The sequence below is a fragment of the Lonchura striata genome, chromosome 8 (assembly GCF_046129695.1).
Source record: "Lonchura striata isolate bLonStr1 chromosome 8, bLonStr1.mat, whole genome shotgun sequence".
Lineage (NCBI taxonomy): Eukaryota > Metazoa > Chordata > Aves > Passeriformes > Estrildidae > Lonchura > Lonchura striata.
Genome location: NC_134610.1, coordinates 24981447 through 24987446, shown reverse-complemented (window position 1 = coordinate 24987446; position 6000 = coordinate 24981447).

Below are 6000 nucleotides of genomic sequence, written 5' to 3'. Positions count from 1 at the left end.
ACATGAAAGACTCAAGCTTCAAGCTGTCTCCTGAAATACTTTTCCAGTAAGAGCATCTTACTGGAAAAAACTTTTCCAAAATTATTTGCTTTATTCATCTAGGAAAATATAAGATGACCTGACATTTTGACTTCTTCCAAGTGTGCAGAGAAGTCAAAGACTTTTTAGAAGAACCCATGTCCTAAAAACTTAATGGATTATTTAGGTGGCATGCATAGTTCAGCCTTGTAGTGCCTACAATGGTCTCTGTACATCTGGTGGCTCGGGAGTTCCTGATTTATTTAAGCTGCTTTGAGGTACTTGACTCTGGAGAATAGAGATCTCATATTGATTTTTAGGTTTGCTCCTTCAGAGTACCAGATCTCTTGAAGAGCTTCTGTTTGTCCTTTTTTTCTTGTAACAACAGAAGGTTGTTCTGATGTGCCACTGTTCTTTGTCTCACTGTTCATAGCGAGACTTCACCTTCTCATGATACAGGCTGTTGCCAAGTGGATGGTTAAATGTCTTCTGAGGTTTTGAAGGAATGCTTCCTCCCATGGTTGTCCTCTCTGTGCACAGGACTTGCCAAGCCATATCAAGAGGGCTCTGTTGCAGTAGCAGACACCTCTGGTTTGAGGGCGAAAGGACCATTACACAGCCTCTGTGTATTTTTGTATTAGTTCTTCAAAACAACTTACATGTTGCCATACTATTTCCCTTGGGGATGGGATTCCTGCTATAATGTGGAGACATCTCTTCCTCCATGTCAGCAGTGAGATTCTGTATTTGTTAAAGAAATACCAGCACATGCTGACATTGCAAAGAGGGCACAGTACTTGTGGTCTCATTTAGCATCACTGTAAGCAATTTCCCTATTCTGTCAATTAATGTTTGTGTGTGCAGCTGGAACTTGGAGGCCAATGGGCTGGAGATGACAAATTTTTTTTATCCAAGGGAGTGTTCTTTTGAAATCAAAGTCATTGGTGTTGAAATCTAAATTAAAATGACCCAATTGCCAAGGCTTCCTCAGTGCAGAAAGAGGTTCATTAGGCCACCATACTTCTCCTGAGCAGTCATTGCTTTGAGAGAATGAGTAACAACATGAGCTGGAGTCTACACTACATAATACCATTAGGCTTATTACTCTGCTTTTATAGCTTGCAGTAAAGAGAACTGTTGCAATTAATGAATGAAATTAATACAGTGCTGCAGTCAAGATGTGGGTGAGGCATAAAATACAGAGCCTAGTTCTGCCAGTCACATACTAGCAGGAGAAAGCACCATAGTTTGTCAGGAAAGGAAAATGGGATCAGCTCATCAGTGAAAAGAAATCTCTCCCTCACATGTATCTGACAGTATCCTACTAAAACTCTCCAGGAATGATAGCTGGGAGCAGAGAGGAAGTTAATGAAGGCTCAGAGGAAGAAAAAGACCGTTCAATCAATTAGCCAGAAACTGGAGACACTCTTCTGCAGATTGCTGGCTGCAGCAGGCAGGTTATATGTGGTGTTATGAAAAAAAGAAAAAAAAAAAAGACATTTCCAGTTCCACATTTCATGCTCTTGCACCAGTGTAAATCCCAAACAGTCACTGCTGTCTATTCGCTGTTGTGTAGCAGAGAGATTTAGATTGTATTCCTCTTCTCAAGCATTAAAATCGTGTTTGACTGAAAACAAGTCCAGAAATCCCCAAAAGGCAATAACAATATATATTCCTCTCTTTTCTTTCCTTTTTCACTGGTTATACACCCAATTTAAAAGCGAACAGCTACACATACCAATCACATTACAATTCCTTACATTTTCTTGTATTCTATTTCCCAGTCAATCAGCTGTCATCTGTTTTGTCTTTACCCTCTAAACGCTTCAGGACATGGAATATCACTTTTCAGTTTGTACAGCATGGAAAAAAATAGGTATTTGATTATTGCTGTAATATAAACATGTATTTGTGATCACAATGATTGCAATTGCATAAAATGAAAATCATATATATTATTTCTTAAAGCTCCTGTTAATGGCCCTGAGATGACTGCTAGCTAATGATAGAAACAATTGCTTTTGGGGCAAGCTAGGCCATCATAAAGGCTTAGCGTCTTCCACTGGAGCAGCTAGGTTTGTTGGAAACCAGACACCATTGCCAGATGGAGCACAGGTCTGTGTGTTTCTGTTCTGTTGCAAAATGCCTCATGAGTTCTGGGTCCTCCAGGATGAGGCAAGACAGTTCCTATGATCTAGTTTGCAAGAGGAGTGACTGATGCATTCAGAAATCAAGTTTCTTTAGACATGTTTTTTTTCCATTAGAAAGGGGCGCACTTTGCCAACCAGAGAGCAGGGCAGGCAGCAGTCACTGAGGAGCATGAACAGTTTGTACAAGGAGACCTTACACTGAGCAAGGCTGAGGAAATAGAAAACCATGCTTGCATAACTCTAAAAGAAATATTATATTCTCACAGAACTGATTATATGTGTAAATGTTAACCCCCTCTCAACCATCTACAGGTGTTTCCAATGGGATAAAGCATTTTCAGTATGTTCTAATGGTGGCAGTGAGGGTGAGGAGAAGAAGGGTGTGAGGTGGGTCTAAAGCTTCCTTCTGCCCTTTGAAAAACACTCATTTGTCATCTGGGTTGCATACCTGTGCTTGATCTAAACTCTGTCATTCCTCCTTGTTTTTCCCCCAGTACTGTGATGTTGCAAATTTGTTGCGAGTCGAGCATCAGCAAAGCTTTCTTTCAGTGGAACTATTTCAGAGCAATGTTGTGCTTGAATTCAGTATGAGGGGATCACCTGTGGTTTCTGGGTTGTGCAGTGAGAGAAATCACTTACAGAGCTCTCTGTTGATACTGTTTTCTTGGCTTCCCTTTGATGTTGACACATGCAGCCATATACATAAGTGATAAAGTGAAAAATAAGCTTTGGAAAAACCACAGCTCTGACGGCCAGATGTGTTCCAAGTGGTAAACAAGAGATATGTCACAAAGGAAGTGAAATGTGTGGAAGGAAGAAAATGAGAACATTTATGTGTTTCTATCCCAGCCCCTGCAACTTTGCAGCTTTGGTTTTATACTTTTCCCTCCATTGCTCTAAGTGCTGACATTTACTGAAGAAGGGAATGAGGAGTTGATAAAACATCTTCTGAAGTTATTACTGTCATTTGTACTACAATATGAGGACCTTCACCAAGACTTGGAGTCTCAGGCATTGTACAAAGAGCTTGCAGTCACAATTAGGAAGATATATAGAAAGTGCCAATGAAAGCTCAGAGTCTGTGCTGACAGCAAAGCTCACCTGTCTGCTTCTATGTGTCTACCTTACACTGCTTCTGCCAAGTCTTTCTGATGATCTCTCAGTACAGGTGATCTTGGTCATCAAGTTATTGAATTGTAGGGACAGCAGCTACCCAGAGGTACAGGGCATCTGCAGGAAAAGATGAAGGAATAGGCATCAGTCATTATTCTTGCTGTACATGGATTTGCTTGCAATCTGTGCACGAATAAATTGCAGACTAATTTATCATTTGCATGCAAAGCAAGTTCCACAGTTTGAAGAGGGAATGTATGCCAAGGATGCTTCCCAATACCCTGGCAATCTTCTTGAGGAATAAAAAATGTGAGTCAGTCTGAAGCTACTGCACCCAAGTCAAACTCATCACCTTCACTTGCCTTCTTGATGTGTAATGTGGTGTATTCCCAATCTTTCCTGAAAAGCAGTGGGACGACCTTGTGAAGTTGACCTTCACAAGGGTCCAGCCAGGTGGCACAGACAAATTCTGACACAGATCTTTGACTTTCTGCTGTCTTCAATGTGCCATACTCTATTATCACAGTGTGCAACCATGCTGCTTTTCTACTTTACTCCCACAGCAGCAGACATTCCTTTTTTCATGGAAACGTGTTTCCCAACCTTTTTGTCTGACAGCCAAAGGTTGTCATCCTCTGTCCATAGTGATAGGGGACAATTTGACTTATGGAAAGCCTGTGAGAAATGGTCAACTGTATGATCATAGGAAAACTCATTACAAAAAAATCCCAATCCCAAAGCTTTACAAGTGATGAAATGATTATCCCCTCTAGTTTCTGTGGAGCAGGGAGTCCCCCACAAGATGCACTTGTACCCATGGTGGGTGCAGTGGGCAGAGTTTACAAGCAGTGTGAAGAACGTCACAGTTGTACTTTCAGTCCCCACAACTGCTGAACTTCATATGTGTGCCTAAGCACCATACCTCTGCTTCCCCCTTCACTCCCTTTTTCCATTTCTCATCTCTTCAAGCAAGGACTGGCACATCACTCCTGTGTGTGTCACATGTATATTCTATATATGTCACAACTCCAGAATCTAGTCTATACTAGTGCCAGCCCAAGTGCTTTCCAGATGATACCCTAGCAGAGATGAAACACAGAGAGGCCAGGCAGGATGAGCCAGCTAGCTTCAGCTGGGAGAGGAGGGACATTAGAGTGCAAGCCAGCGTCACAGTGATGATGAGTCACCCAGGTATGCACAGTAACTACAGTTGTGGCCCTTCCAACAGCCACAACATCCTTTGCACTGTCTCTTGGTTTCCTGTTGCCAGCACAAAACCAGTTTCCTTTAGCAAGTAAAATCCTTTGTTTCTCTGTATTTTCCCACTGTCTTGAATCCTTTAGAATTTTACTGTGTCTTTGCAATTTATATGTGTATGAGATGCTAAACTTGGAGAGATTACAGCATGAACTCAATCCTAAGTGATCTGAGAGTGCTACTCAGCTGCTAGTGCTCATGTCATTCAACAGAGGCAGCACTGAATTGATCAGTCCTTCAAATTTCACAGATTTTTGGTTCTGATATTTTTATTCTGCTCTTCTGTAGTCAAAAGTGCTAAACATTAGTTTGTTTACCCAGATTGCAACCCAGCATTTACATTAGGGAAGAAGACACTCCCCCACCAAGTTGCACATCTGTGCAACTTCCTCACACAACTAATGATACATCAACTGGATTCCTTTCCTCAGTAAATGGACACAAGAACTTGTGGTTCACAAGAATAAGGAGTTAATCTTTATTGACCAAGCATTCATTATGGCAGCTATGAAGAACAAGTGAGTTTAATTTTTACAAAGAGGTCTGTTTAGTGGGGAAGGTGAATGTCATATTTTGCACTTGGGGCAAGAAGGGTTAGTCAAGATCTAGGTTTTCCTGGGCTGTAGCTGGGGCACAAGAAGAGTGCAACATGCACTTTTGATGGTTAGAATAGCTGTAGCAGAGCCACAGGGAACCCACTCTCTGATCTGCAGTCAAAAGGCATGGTTATTAGTGTTGTCACTGGGCTTAGTGATAGAAGTCTTATGAATATATCTCAAGTCCAGGGCTAGTGCAAATTACAGCAAATTTGGAGGTGTATTAGCGTCTTACTTCTAAATACAGATAATCTGAATTTATAATTTTCTGATACTCCTTGTATCTTAGTGGTTGGTTAGTTGACCCAGACAAGTCAGCACACAGCAAGTCAAACATTATTAACCTAGAGATAGCTTAGTTGCAGTGAAATACTGTGTTTGATGTGCAATCCAAGACACTGGTTTGGGTTTTTTAATTTTATAGTTACATATATACATAATAATGGAGAGGAAAGACCAAAGCTTGCATGTGTGTTTGTACAGTTGTTTACATGTCCATATGTGTAGTATCCCTCCATTATCCAATGTAGGAGATGCCTTTGCTTTAAATCTCTTTTTAAACTAGTGATTTCTGTGCAATGTATGCAGCAAGCAGTGTTTAACTGTGTGCAGAGGTTCATTCTGTCACAGGCATAAACATGCAAGGACAGAAGAAACACAACTTCTACGTGGACACTAACACTTGTGTCATGAACCCAGGGCTTCCAGTTCCTGCTAGCATCCATCAATAGCAGACCAAACAAAATGTTATTCTGTAAACTGATTGCAAAGCAGATAGGTTTTCTTGTTGCAAATCTCCATAGTTCAGCAGATTGGAGGAGGGGGGAGGGAAAATCAAACTTCATGCCCTGGGAGCCAGGCTATCT